Genomic DNA, 14,614 nt, shown 5'->3' with positions numbered 1-14,614 from the left:
GGGTGGCCAGGCTGACTTCCCACCTCCTGCAGGCCTCCATTCAGGTGACACCTCTAGAAAGCCTTCCTCAGCCGCTCTGCCCAATGCTGCGGCCCCTGCCCAAACTGGGTACCTCTCTCCTGACTTAGGGTCCTCCTTAGCAGTTATGATTGATGCATTTCACTTATTTCCCGGGCTAATGCTGTCCCCCTTGTTAGAAGCCAAGCTTCCTGTCAACGGTCACTTTTGTCTCTTTTTGTACATATAATATTGATAGGATCTAACATAGGCCAGGGAGATATATGATGTCTGCTATATGAATGAAGCATGGACCAGCTCCCTGAAAGAATAAGTGAATCAAGGAATGAATGAGGGAATAGTAACGTCTGTGGTGCCCTGTCCCGCTGCCTGCCTGCCCGCCTGCCTGGAGACTGGGTCCCTGACCTGCTGTCTGCAAGAACGTGGGTTGTTTCACAGTGGAAGCAGCCTGTTCAGGCAGGACGCTCAGGCCAGCTAACAAAGGGGCTGCCAGAGATGGTGGGACGCTTGCCACCCAGGCCCCTAATGAATCTCTTCCCATTGATTTCTGGAGTTGCCTTTGAAGGGAAAGGACGGCCAAGGCAGCTCGAATGTCCGTGCCTCAGCAGTCCTGGGATGTTATTGCTCCTCCCAGGACACAGCTTTGAGGGGCGCTTCCTTGACAGCCCCCAGTCAGACAGACATAAGCTCCCTGCAGTTGGAAAGGCAGTTTCCCTTCCTGCTGAAGCTGTCCGTCTACCAGTCTACCTGGCTGGGTGGCACACCTCCTTGTCTGGGTAGGGGCGGCCAAATTCCACTCCTGATGCTCCCCAGACAAAGGCTCACCCAGGCACCAGGATGCAGAGGAAGAAATGGGGCTCAGGCACACATACTCTGACTCAAGCCTGGGGGCCCCAGTGGGGCTGAATGCGGGCTGCTCCAACAGCCCTGTGACCTCAGTGTGGCCTGCAACCTTCATGGCCTGTCACGCCTACCGCTTTCCCTGTCAGAGCCCCCACTTGCCTATTTACTCATTTAGCACTGGAGTAAAGAGAGCCTGGACAGGGAATTCCTGTTGTGGCTCAGCGGGGGTTACAAACATGACTAGTATCCATGAGGATGCAAGTTCGATCCCTGTCCCTACTCAGTGGGTTGGGGAACCAGCGTTGCCATGAGCTGTGGGGTAGGTCGCAGACATGGCTCGGATCCTGTGTTTCTGTGGCTGTGGTGCAGGCCGGCAGCTGCAGCTCCAATTCCACCCCTAGCCTGGGACCCTCCATATGCCACAGGTGCGGCCCTAAAAAGAAGAAGAAAAAGAAGGAATGAGCTCCTGACAGTCTGGGCTGCCCAGGGTGGTAGTGAGCATGCTGTCAACTGAGGTGTGAGAGCTGAGGACGGGGAGCTGTGGCAGGGGTCCCACACCGGGGTGTCTGAGCCCTTTCTGTTTCAGGGTGCTGTGATAAGTAAGAGGAGAGAAAGGGTGACTGGGAGGCATGCCCAAGCACTTCGGTGCATCCTGGGCAAGAGTATAGTAGTTTTCTGAACTTCCTAAGCCAATTAAAGCTCACCAAGAACCCTGTCATCTGGCGCTTCCTGCCCTTCTCTCCCAACAGTCGACAGTCCCGATAGTCCGATAGTGCCTAGTGCTGTGGTAAGAGGGCACTCTCCCAGTCACCTGCTCCCTTCCAGCCCCGTGCTCCCAGTTCCGGCCAGCCCAGGGCATCTGGGGACTTCTTTCACTCCTGCAGCATGCTCCCAGAGGTCCCCCACCCCCCGGGGGCTCTGGACCTGAGCAGATAGGCCACGTAGGAATGTCTGTCTGGGAAAATCCAAAGTGGCTGCCAGGGCAGTGCAAGGAGTGGGAGGCCTGATGTTGAAATCAGGATCTGCAGGGCTGAGCTCGCCTGGAAGCCAAGTTCCCAAGTGAGATAGGTGCCGCCTGGGGAAAGGCCTGGGGACTTGTGGTGTGACCAAGGACAGGTCTCTCTCTCTCTCTCTGGGCCACAGCTTCTCCACCCAGTGAAGACCTCTAGTGCAGAGGCGAGACCCCTCTTTGCTGCTGGGGACACTTCTCCCCAAGTCTGGCTGGAAGGCTGCAAGAAGTGCCACTGTTGAGCTGACCCCCACTGATTTCCCATAAAGGATGGAGTGGGCCAAGCAAGATGCCAACAACACACAGCTGGCCCTCTGTAATTGCAGACTGCATCTTCCCATCAAAAATTTAAAAAAAAAATAAAATTTTCCCAGAAAGTTCCAAAAGGCAAAACTTGAATCTGTCACATGCTAGTAACTACTAACATAACATTTACATTGTATTTCCAATTATTTACTTAGTATTTATGTTGTATTAGGTTTTATAAGTAATCTAGGGATGATTTCAAGTACCTGGAGGCATATCATTTTTGGTAGACTGTGAGCTCCATGGGGCAGAGATTTTGCCTGTTTTGGTCAATGCTCTATCCTTGGTGGCTTTATACCTGGCCCATAGTAGGCATGTAACAAATATCTGTTGAATAATGGTTATTCACCAAGTTATTATCCCATGGAAGTGGGATTTCAGCTATTCGCTAACTTCTTTTTAATTTTCTGCATGCCTTAATTGTTCTATGAGGAGTATGCATTATTTTTGTGAGGAGATATAAACACCCTATAAAACCACTTTCATTTCAGAATTAAATGAATTCAAAGAAATGACTTTCCCCACCGTGAAGAGTGCTGTGCATCATCTTCAGAAGCGGTAACTCGAGAGGCAAGCATAGAACAACTCCACGTCATCAACTGGGCTGAGAGTCACCACCAGCCATCCCTTTCTTTCTACTTATAGCACAGTCCCACCCCAACAGTCTCTTATCTGGAGGAACAGCCTCCAAATTGTTTTCTCTGCCTCTAGCCTAGGGCCCTCGTCTACCTGAGGCTTTCTCAAAAGCAAATCTAATCACACTACCCCCTTGTCTAAAACCTTCCCTGGCTTCCCAGTGCTGCCAGGATCAAGTGCAAGTTCGAGCTCCTTAGATTGGACTCAAGGTCCTGGAAGATCTCTAGTGCAGAGGTGAGACCCCTCTTTGCTGCTGGGGACACTTGTCTCCCCAAGTCTGGCTGGAAGGCTCTAAGAAGTGTCACTATTGAGCTGACCCCCACTGATTTCCCATAAAGTTTGGAGCAGGCCAAATAAGACACCAACAACACACAGTTGACCCTCAGTATTTGCAGACTGCATCTTCTGATTAAAAATATTTTAAAAACAGTCTCCAAGAGGACCCTTGTGCCAGCCTCAATCTGGGTTGCTCCTGTCTGGATGCCTCCAGCAAGTCCCTTAAAGGCATTTATAAACCCTGGTTCACCCACCTTTACTGGAGGTGTGCTCTCTCCCCAAATTCACATGCCAATCATAATGTTGAAGAGTGGCTGGGTCCCAGTCTGCAGCTGGAAGGAGAAACTGCCACGAATCCAAGGGAGGCAGGAAAGCTAAATCCCATTTTCCTACCAATGAGGGGGCTTGTCCAAGAGGAAGATCATCATGAGGTTCCTGGCTCCTCTTCCCCTTGGATAAGCCCTGGAGCCAGGGACCCCATGATGAATTTGAAAAGTGGCATAAGACATGGGCCAGCGGCTTCGATTGGGGCTGTCAAAGAGGGAAAAAAAAAATCAGCCCTGAGGATGCTATGGTTTGGGGTCAAGCAGCGCCGCCTCTTCCCTGCCTCAGTTTCCCTGTCTGGGAGGCAGGCAGTATTTTGAGATGCATGGTACGAAGGCACAGCTCTGGGAGCACTCCTGCTGCTCCCTTCCAGCAAAGGGAGCCCATGCCCCACCCCTCGGGCCCCAGACAGACCTGGGAGTGTGGTGTGTAATTGAATTTGGCCTAATTACCTAATTGTGCTGAGGAACAACCAGTACCAACAGAAGCTTCAAATGTCCGGGGTGGTTGGAAGCCAGGAGCCAAGAGGCAGCCTCCAGATTCCCTAGGCATTCAGGGCAGCAGGGCCAGCACCAGCACCTTCTTCTCCCTTAACCTCGCAGCTGCTTGGAACCCTGGGGAGCAGGTGGCAATGGTTCCCACTTTACAGATGAGGAAACTGAGGCTCAGAGAGAAGCATCTTGCACAGGGATACCAAGTCAGAAGAAGCAGAAAATTTGAACCCACATTCCTTCTGCACCTGGGGCCTTTGCAAATGCTGCTTCCCTTGCCTGGAATTCCTTTTTCTGTCCTCTCCTTTAGGCAGGTTTTCTCCTTGGAGCCTTCCTGCAAGAGTCATTTCCTTGAAAAAGCTTTCTTTAAGCACCCAGGCTCGTGGCCCCCTCCACGTGTCCTTTATAGAGCTTGTCACAATGATTACATCATCATCCGAGGGCACTTACTCCAAGTCTGTCCTCTCCATCAAGCCCTGAGCCCCTGGAGGGTGAGGAGCGCATCTGCCTCACTCACACTGCCCAGGCCTCCAGCACAGGCCTGGAACACTGTGGTGCTTAATACATGTTTGCTCACGGATGAATAACCTCTAAATTCTAGGTTTTTCCCAGACACAGCCTGTTGGTTTCCTGCCATCACTGGCCTGGGCCTTGTGGGGTGGGAGGAGGGTCGGGGGCTCATCTGCCAGGAGTATCGCACCTGGGGCTACACAGGCGTCCTGCAGAGTTACAGGAGAAGGACAGGAGGGCCACTCTGTGAGGCCCTGAGCTGGGAGCTTCAAATATGAGATCCCACCACCCGGAGATGAAAGGACAGGCTCAGGGTCACCCAGTTTGCAGGCAGCCAGAACTGGAAGCCAGCATTGCCTGAGCCTGGGACCTGGCCTCACCACCCCTCACCATGCTATTATCAAATGACAGAGTGAATGAACAACGCTAACTGACAGAGGCACGTGTAATTTAATCCAAAGAAAATCAGGTGAAGAGTGGAATTTCAGGTCTTAGGAAACAAGGAAGCAGAGAGATTATTAGATTCCCGCCCCCACCCCCCTCGCCTAAACACACACAAAGGCAGCTGCCCATTGGGCTAATTCACAAGCAGCCCTGCTCCTTGGATGCATCCAGGTCTCCATTCATCCAGGCTCGGGGCTGTCAAGCCTCCTTCCTGCTTCTGGGAGGCAGTCTGACCTGGTACCCAAGTGTGCAGGAGCGGGACTGCCTGGGTCTAATTCTAGCCCTGCCACTCGCTAATTGTGTGGCCTTGAGCAAGCAATTAACCTCTCTGAGTCTCAGTTCCTTCTCAACATTTTTATATAAAGATGAAAGGAGAGGAAGTCTGTGCAGTATTTTGCCCAGCGTCTGGAACATGGTAAGAACTCAATAAAAGTTCACTCCTTAATTGATTCAGAGTAGTAGTAAAATAATGGTAGTATAATAAGCAATAGGCCAGTGTGAGTAGTAGCAATGGCAGTATTACCTGCCATGGGAGTAAGAGTACTACTAGTAATAATGGAAGAGTAGTAGTGGTTAGTACCATGTCAGGCCGGTCCCACCCCTGGTATGATGAGGGATGCTGGGAGGAATGCTCCCTCTCTCTGTGCCAGTCTCCCCTCAGACTCACAGATTCACATCAGAGGGTGAACAGTGGCAATGACAATGAAACTATGACATACTATTTATACTTATTATATACCTCCTCCTGAACTCCAAAAAAGGCACTGTCCTCCCCTTTCCTCTCCAGCACACAGGATCCTCCTCCTCCACTCAGCCATCTTCCTCTCACACCTGCTTTGCCTCAGTCACCAGGATACCGTGTCCTCACTGCACGCAGGGCACAGCTTCCCCCACATCTCCAGTCTAATCCTTAACACTCCAAGTACCACAAACAACTGGGGGAGGGGGGGGAGCTATGGTTACCATCACCTGTTTCCTGATGCCACTGCTAAGGCTCAGAGAGGTTATGTCAGTTACCTGAAGCCACACAGCTTGAAAGCAGGGAGAAGGACATAAACCCAGGTTAGTCTACCTCCGTGGCTGGACATGCCACGTGGGTGATTTCCACACTTCAAAGGTCCTGTGCCCCCCCCCCCATTCAGGTGCTCCTCATTACCAGCCCTCCCCTGCTGACCTGGTCCGAGGCCTCTTTCTGTATTCAATGAAAAGGACATGGTCTCCCATACTCCATAGACAAAACCTCCCTCTTCCCATCAATCTTGAGTCCATCTGTCCCTGCTTGGTCCTCAGTGATTTAACTCCCAGGCCTCCACCAGCTGCCTGAGAGCCAGCCTTCAGGCATGGCTGGACTGGCCAGCCCTGGATCTTAAATAAGCAGTGGTCGATGACATTAAAAACCAGGAAGCCCTGGCAGTTTGGGGCATGTTGTCATATGACGTCTCACATGACGTCAGATGGCCCCGGGCACGGCGGCTGCCCCATTAGGGGTGCTGGGCTCTCTGACCCCCCAGACCCACCTTGTATTTCCCGCCTGGATGCCATCACTCTTTGTATCACCCCCTGGCTGTATGGACATGGGGGTGTTGAGGAAGCCCTTTCTGCCTGGGACCCAGACCCCGAAGTGTAGCCGAGGCTGGACCAGGGCACCAGTGCTTGGGAGGGAACAGACCCTACAGATAGGGCTGCCTCTACACTCCATCCTCTCTCTTTAGAGGGGCAGTGAGTGCTTTCTCCTCTGTTGTTTTTCTCCTCCCACAGTTCTCTCTCCATTTGGGGTAGGAGAAAAGAACCAGATGCAGAAGCCCTGTCCCCAGGGGTGGGCACAGCAATCTCTCCCCAGAGAGGCTGAGGAGCGGCTCACAGTCAGGCATATACAGTCAAGCATACGGGGCGTCTCGCCGCACTTGCCAGCGCTCGGCTTCCCCATGGAGCTCAACGGCACACCAATTTCCCGCCGTCTGTGCCTGGGGAGGCCGAGCTCTCATTTTATCTCTTCCTAGCCCCATTTGCACAGACACGGGTCCTTCCCACATTCGGGCCCCTTGCCTCCCGGCCTCCCAGCAGACGCTTAATTGGGAGGCAGTGATTCTAAACATCTGGGCTGCACATCTGAGAGTGGGCTCAGGACCACACGGAGCAGGGAGGAAATGGGAAGACATGCAATTATGTCACTTCCTCAGCGGAGGGTGCTCAGGAGGGGGATGGCACCAAACAGCAGCAGACATTTCTGGGGGCATAGCCCAGGGCTGGACCGGGCGGGGCACCTGTGGACAGTGAGCCTGGGGCCCAGGGCGAGAGGCTGCAGGTGATGTCTGGGCAGAGGTGAGCTGTCGCCAGCGAGACCAGTGGTGCATGGAACTGCTGTCCCAAGGGGAAAGGGGGAGACAAAGGAAATGAAGAAGAGATAAAAGGAGAGGGGAGAGGACAGTGAGGGAGGGAGAAGAAAAGAGAGGGAGGGAAGGAGAAAGGGGGAACAGGAGAGGGAGAGAAGGAGTGAGGGAGGAGAGACGGCGGGAGAGGGGAAGAGACACAGGGAAAATGGGGAAGAGAGGGAAAGAGCCACAAGGACAGAAAGGCGGAAGGCTTTGATTGAGCTCAGCTTAGAGAGGGGCCCCGAGCTTCCAGGAAATAGAGTCACTGCGGGCAGCCCACCAGGAGAGCAGGGTCCCCCCCGAGAGAGTGCACTGTGGACGCAGTCCCAGGTCTGATCTCAGCCCAGCCACTCCCCAGCTGTATCACCCTGGGCACAGACTTCAGTTTTCTGAGCTCAGTTTTCCCCACCTGGAAAAGGGGACAGAGCTTAGCCTCGGGGGCCGTTGCAAAAATCAAGGCTCTCACCCGTATGAAGTGGTGGCAGAGCACGGGCTCTCCCTGAACTGTCCCTGGCTGTTCCAAAGGCTCTGAGTTGGGAGCTTCCTGCCGGAAGTGGCTGGCCCTAGAGGGTTCCACACACCACTTCCCCTTCAGCTTCTCCTGTAGTTGATGTGGGTCTGTTGACATTGTGCTTTTCCTAAGCTGTCCAGGTCTGTGAGCTCCTTGTGGATACGGACCGTCTCTAGGGTTACCTACGTGCCTATCACAAAGTCTGCTTAGAATAGGTGCCCAAGCACGTTTGTCGAAGGGGTGAATTAGCTTATCCTTTGCACCAAGTTCCTGCTGTCATTATAATTATGTGTGTGTTTCAAAGGCAGACTCTTAGTTTCCCCCACTCAGTAATTCCTGTTTCCTGCCAGAGACAATAGTGGCTCTTCATCCTAAACAGGTGAGACTGGGTCCTTTGGAATTCCCTACAGGAGTCCAGCCCCAGGCAGCATTTTCCACCTGGCCAGCCTCAACAAGCCAGAAAATGTGCCCAGGAATATAATGAAGCATCTGTTAATAGCTCTTCAAGGAAAGTCATTGGATAGAGTCCCCAAGCTCTGGAGTCTCTTTCTCTCTGGACCCACGAGTAGCAAAGGCAGGCATGGCTGAGATGGCGATGATTACTTACAGCCACCTGCCTGGCCACCACCCTGTCCCCAGTGAGGGGGATTACCACCTTGCAGAGCTTCTACTGCAAAACACAAACACCTGGTTGCCTGGGCAGCACCTTGCCAGGGTGATGTGATCCAGATGGTCCCTTGAGAGGCAGCTGGGTTGCCACGGAAACAGAACTGCTGCCGCTCCAGCCAGGAGACTGGGATTCTGGATCCTCTGGACCCCAAGCTAAGAAAAGTGAAGTGATTTGCATAAAGTCACAGAACAAGTAGGTCTCAGAGCCTGTGCTATAATGCAGGACTTAATAATCAGAACGATTATGTACAGAGCCCTTCTGAGATGCCAGCTTGAGTCAAGTATTTTGTACCCCTTATTTTGTGAGAGGCTGGGAGCTGAGGCCATGGTCATGTGTGGCATGGAGCTGAGCTGAGCCCAGGTCAGCCTGATCCAGAAACCTGAGCTTGGACCCCTGTCCCATGCTGCCCCTTCTGTAGTTTCCAGATTTTGGCTCAGCATGTCCTGAGACTAGCCCTTTCCCAGCAGCCTGCTGGACCTGACTCAAGGGTCACTGAAAGCATGGAGGCCAGGAGGGCTGGGGGCCTGCAGGCTGAGACTACAGTTTCCAGGACCTGGTCCCTCCCAAGCCCTTGCTCTGCTGTGCACATTGACCTGGGTAGCTTATGAGGGGCAAGAGGATGGGGGTCTGTTGGCCAGGGCCTTCCTACCTGTCCTTGCTTGAGAGATGGGCCCTGGGGACAGGCTGAGTGGGACACTCACACTGAGCCTGATCTCTGAGAGAGAAAGCACAATCAGAGAGGAAAAGAGGCAAGAACTTGGAGTTGGGGCAGGCAGGTCCACAGCCCCCCACACCCCATCCCCTTGCTCCCTCCCATCTTATCTTTAGTCTTAACCATCCAAACAGCCATCCAGTCAGAGCCATCTATCCACCCATCTCTTGTCTTGTTAGTGGAGAGAATTTTAGTTACTTTGGGCAAGTGAATAAATCTCTTTGTTCAACAGTTTTCCAATCAATAAAACAGATTGGTTCTTCATGAGGATCAGAGCTGATGTTCATAAAGTACCCAGGACAGAGTCTGGTATAAAACAGGAGCTAAACAAATTGTGCTTTTTTTTTTTTTTTTTGTCCGTTTTTTCAGGGCTGCACCTGTGGCATATGGAGGTTCCCAGGCTAGGGGTCGAATCGGAGCTGTAGCCGCCGGCCTACGCCAGAGCCATAGCAACGCGGGATCCGAGCCGCATCTGCAACCCACACCACAGCTCACGGCAATGCTGGATTGTTAACCCACTGAGCAAGGGCAGGGACCGAACCCACAACCTCATGGTTCCTAGTCAGATTCGTTAACCGCTGCGCCACGACGGGAACTCCCTTACTTTCTCTCTTGAAAGAACTTTAGGAAGGGTTGCAGGACCCTTCCCTAGGCCAAGGCACAGGTAAGGTGCTGCCGGCTGTCTAGCCTGTCTCAGTCAGCTCTCTACTCTCTACTCCTGTAGGCCACCTGCCTTCTGCACTGAGCCCAACCTGCTCTTCTTGGGGGAAAGAAAATGTCATCTTAACCCCGTGTGAACCTCTGCTATCTTGGAGACAGCTGTGGGCTTCTGGCCCTGGAGCCTCAGGAAGGGGCCATTCCCTAGTCTGAGTTAACAGGACCCCACTTATCAACCTACCCACTTGGAGGTAGGTGTGGGAGGCATTTATCTTGGCCCTACCTACACATAGGTTCCATATTTTCCAGACCCCACACCATGACAAAGGGTCAGGCACAGAGTTTTGGGTTTCTTCCGGGTGTAAGAGGCATCCTAAGAAAGTTGGAATGCTAACACGTATACAGCACTTAGTATATGCCAGTCCTTGTTCTAAGCACTATACATATGTTAACTCAATACCTATGATGTAGGTATTACTATCCTCTTTTATCAAGGGATGCAAGTTTGGCACCGAGAGGCTGAGTGACTCTTCCAAGGTCTCACAGCTAGAGGAAGGCTGGGTGGTTTTCACAGACACTCTGTTGCATAGTCCATGCTTCCATGCCTTTTTTTTTTTTTTTTTTTTGGCTGCACCTGCAGTATGCAGAAGCTTCCAGGCCAGGGATTGAACCCTAGCCACAGCAATAACCAGAGCCACTGCAGTGTCAATGCCAGGTCCTTAACCCCACTGAGCCACCAGGGAACTCCCAGCAGAACCCATGCTTTCAATCCTTACTCCTCTCTAGGAAATAGCTGAATGGTTTCTGGGGAAAAAAATGTTTGAAATTGGGGCCAACCAGGAAGTTGTGATAAGAACAGCTGACATGTCCTGAGTGTTTACTATGTTCCAGGCTCTCTGCGCCTCACCATCCATGGGACTGTGACTATTGAATGAGCTCAAAGATGTGAAGTTGTTTAACCCATCAACAAGGATAAATCATTGTCAAATACTTAATATCGCCACCTGCAAGCAATTCAGGTGATCCTGACAAGCTCCCTGGCGTCATTTCATTTCCCAGAATTTCATTTTATCTTGGACATAAGAGTAGGGGCATCTTATGGCTTCAGGATGAGATATTCTTGTTTGAATCATAATTCTGGCTCATTTTAACCAAGTGGCCTTGGTTGCATCACTCAATCTTCCTAAACCTCAGTTTCCTCATCTGTAAAATGGGGCAGACATGGAGGTCACACAGAGAGCAGTACTGGGAAAACACTGGCCAAATATTTGCTACCATCATGATTGAAAGGGGCTATAAATCAGTTTTTTTTTTTTTTAAACTAATCCAGATGCTCTGGCCTGGTTCTGTAAGACTAAACAGACAAGGCTGATGATAGCTGCACTGCTGTTAATTCTTGTCTGTCGATCTAACCCAGAAGGTATTTACAAGGCTGAGGCTGGCAATGCTTGCTTTAAAAGTTCCATAACCACCTTGCCTGCTTTCTGCCAAGTCCCTGCTCCATTTCACTTTCACACCCTTGAATCCCCTGAAATCCCTCCTCTGGCGGGGGGGGGGGGGGTGAGCATGCCAAGCTCCATCTTAAAACCAAAGCTCTGGCTTCCTTAATCCTCTTACCTGGCTCTTTCCTCTACAGAATTAATTGCTGCCCATGGCTTTATTAACTTCTTGGGCAGCCACGGCATCTTCAGGGCCCCCTGGGGCGGTGGAGACTGTTTTGGCAGGACCTCTGTCCCAGATGCACCTTTGGGCTGGGTGGTGGAAGGCAGCGCTGTGGCTGCAAGGTGGCAACAACCTTGGTGCCTGTAGGCTGATGGCCCTGTGGCCTTGCATCTCCCCAGAGGCCGTGCATCTCCTCGGGGACACCTGCAGAGAAGCAGGGATAGGCAGAGCTCTGGTCTCACTTCTGCCCCTGCTGGGGCCACCTCCCTGCCCCTCAGAGCCTCAGTCTCTTTGGGGATCTCACAGGGCTGGACAAGGAAGGCCATGTAAAGGGCTGTGTCTATTGGAGGATTACTGTCACTTCTTGCCCCCAGAATGGGAGCATTCATTGATTTCAAACTCCAAGAGCAGGGACTGTGTGTGGTGTATTTATATGTGTTTGTAGCCCCTGTGCTTGGCACAGAGTGGACCTGGCACAAGATGCTTATCATTCCTTGCCCTGAAAATTCCCGTTTAGTGTTTTTTATTTTGAGAGGCATTCTCATACACATAACCTCATCATTTCTCCCGTAGCCATGAAGGTAGAGAAACGCAGTAGATGCTACTGACCATGGAAGAAACTGACGCTGGAGGCGGGGGCATGGCCTGCCCAGGGGAGGCAGAGGTAGAAGGTGGTACTCAGCTCCCGGATAGTCAGCTTCTAAATGTGGCAAAGGGGCAGGTCTGCCAGTTACAGTGGTGATAGAAGATAGAAAGTTTCCTTTTTAAATTTCCATCTTCAAGTCTAAATAAGTAAGTAACAATACGAACACGAGTGGGACTGGAATACAGAGGAGGGGGTGGGGGTGGGAGGATGGGATGCAGGTGACAGAAATCGGGCAAGTGACTTGTTACTGGCATCAAGGATGCCTGATCACGCACCCTCTTCTTACCATGGGCGCTGTGACTCTGCCGGGCATCTCTGCCAAGGCAAGTGCTGGAGGTGCATTCATTCACGCCCTGACCCTGAGGAGCCCCCAACCAATAATGGATGCTAGATGCTGGATACCCACCTCCTTGTCCTGGCCCCTCAGGCTGACCAAGGGGCACATTCCATTCTGTCTCCAGGAGCTCCCCACATCAGGTACAGTGCTCAACAGCACACTCGACCTCTACAGACCTCCTTCCCTTCCGTAACTCATTTCTCTGCTTCTCTGCCGGTGTTTTCTGGGCTCCTAAATACATCGCTTGCACTGGCCTCTTCATTGTGGGGTCTGTATCTGGGGGAACCCAAACTCAGACACATTTGACTGAGGTGCCTCTAGCGGCCTCTCCTTCCCCTATGGCTTCACACCCCCCCATCCCAATCATATGGTCCAGTCATAGGCAGTGAGTTCCAGCAAGGGCTGGACTAGAGCGTGAGGGCCCAGGTTAAGACAAGCAGCTGCATTTTGAGAGGGTTCTGCACGGCTGGTCAGGGTCTCAGCCCCCAGACCCCACTGCCACGAGCCGATACCCGCATCTCCCTGCCCCCTCTCATTGTGGACAGGCCTGGAAAGCAGATCTCTACCAGCTGGGCCTTGCACACCCTGGCTCTGTGGCAGAGCCAGCGATGAGCTAATCCCACAGGAGAGAGGGAAGCAGGAAGAGTAGCCTCCCCAAAGAGCAGAGGCCTGCCCCCTGGGCCCTGGGGGAAGCAGCGAGGGCTGTGTTGGGGAAACTGGTGAGCCAGCCTTCAGACCACGGCACTGTCGCCTCCCGCCACTCCCACCGACTCCAGCCAAACTCCAAAGGAATCCAGGACGACCATGGCTGCTTCTGCTTAAAAGAGAATCTGTGCTCCCAGAAGAAATAGGGGAGATGAAGTCAACTACCTCCCCTATCCAGATAGATCCGTGATTTCTAAGTTGACATGTTGGTATAACCCCTTCTATTTTTTGTTTCCTGTGTCTAACTAAAGCTATATTTTGTTTTTGTACCTGGTTGAGGTCATACTGACCATGACATTTTGTTACCCTTCAAAAAATAACAAAGAATATTATGTCACAAGCATTTCCATGGGGTAACCATTCTTGGGGAATCTCATTTTTAATGGCTGCAGAGTGGCCAAGGAAACACTCAGTTCCCTTTTCTGGAGCTTGAAGCATTTCCAAGTCTGCCCTCTCTCATTCTTCTGTGGCACTGCCCCCCTGGCCTCACCGTTCACTCTGGACACCCCAGGGACCATCACACACCCCTCCCTCCAATTCCTCAGCCTGGGAATGCTGTGTCCCACAAGTCCTCCGTCACATGGGCTCCTCCTCACTGTTCTTTTTCTCCAAGAGCAGAGTGAGGCCACTGGATCCCAGGGCTCTGTCCTCAGGGCGCTGGAGGAGGGGAGGTAGCCAGGGACCACTGGCCCAGGACAACCCATCCTACCTGCTCACACATGGTCACTCAGAAGGGGGATGGCTCCCTGTGCTCCAAATCTGACCACCTGGAGGTCCAACGCTTGCTTCCATGTGGCCTGGGTCTGTCTCTTCCCCCGTGAGAGCCTCAGTTTCCTCGTCTACAGAATGGGTGTGCTGATAAGAGCTCCAGTGACCTCTCCCACAGCAGTGACTCGACGGAAGGTGAGTGATAAACAGATTCTTGTCCTTTAAACAGAGCTGACCCCGAGTCAGCTCCCAGGGGCCTGGTGATGAAATCCAGAGCCCTTTCCTGAGCAGGACCTGACCTGGAGTGCAGAGGCGGCCAAGCGGGAGGAAGGAAGCCAAGTCCCTCCCCCACATCCCAGCTCTGCTGAGCTCAGATGTGGGGGTGGGGGCTGGTGTCCAGGAGGAAGTCTGTCCCCGGCCTTGACAAGGCGCCCCGCCCGGCAGTTTGGCATTTCAAGGGCAAGGGCCTGCCTGTTCGCTGTCTCTGGGGGAGCCAGCAAGCGTTAACAATCCCCTGCAATTTGCACCCACCAATCCCGCCTGCTCGCTGGGCGGCTGCGAGCCGTTTTTCACGCAGAGCTGCGCACAGCTTTGTCTTAGAGAGACAGATCTGGCAGGGTGTCCCTGAATGAGGCCATTTGTCCTCCCTGGTGACGGTGACGGGAAGGCGGCTGTGTGATCTGGGGTGGGCAGAGGCAGAGGGGGTAGAGAGGGGGCCATGGGGGAGGCACAAAACTAGAGATAAGAGCTGGGACTCCGAGAGAGGCCAGGACTGTG

The 14,614-nt window shown here is 52.7% G+C and overlaps 1 protein-coding gene across 4 annotated transcripts in view; it reads right to left on the bottom strand.

Moving 5' to 3' along the window:
* The window catches only part of ZMIZ1 (zinc finger MIZ-type containing 1), a 192,404-nt gene that overhangs the window by 75,576 nt on the left and 102,214 nt on the right, over positions 1 to 14,614 (bottom strand). The gene's annotated exons all lie outside the window — the stretch shown is intronic.

Source organism: Phacochoerus africanus, chromosome 15 (genome assembly GCF_016906955.1).
Source record: "Phacochoerus africanus isolate WHEZ1 chromosome 15, ROS_Pafr_v1, whole genome shotgun sequence".
Lineage (NCBI taxonomy): Eukaryota > Metazoa > Chordata > Mammalia > Artiodactyla > Suidae > Phacochoerus > Phacochoerus africanus.
Note: the sequence above shows the minus strand (reverse complement) of the source record. Positions and strands in the feature narration are given on the sequence as shown.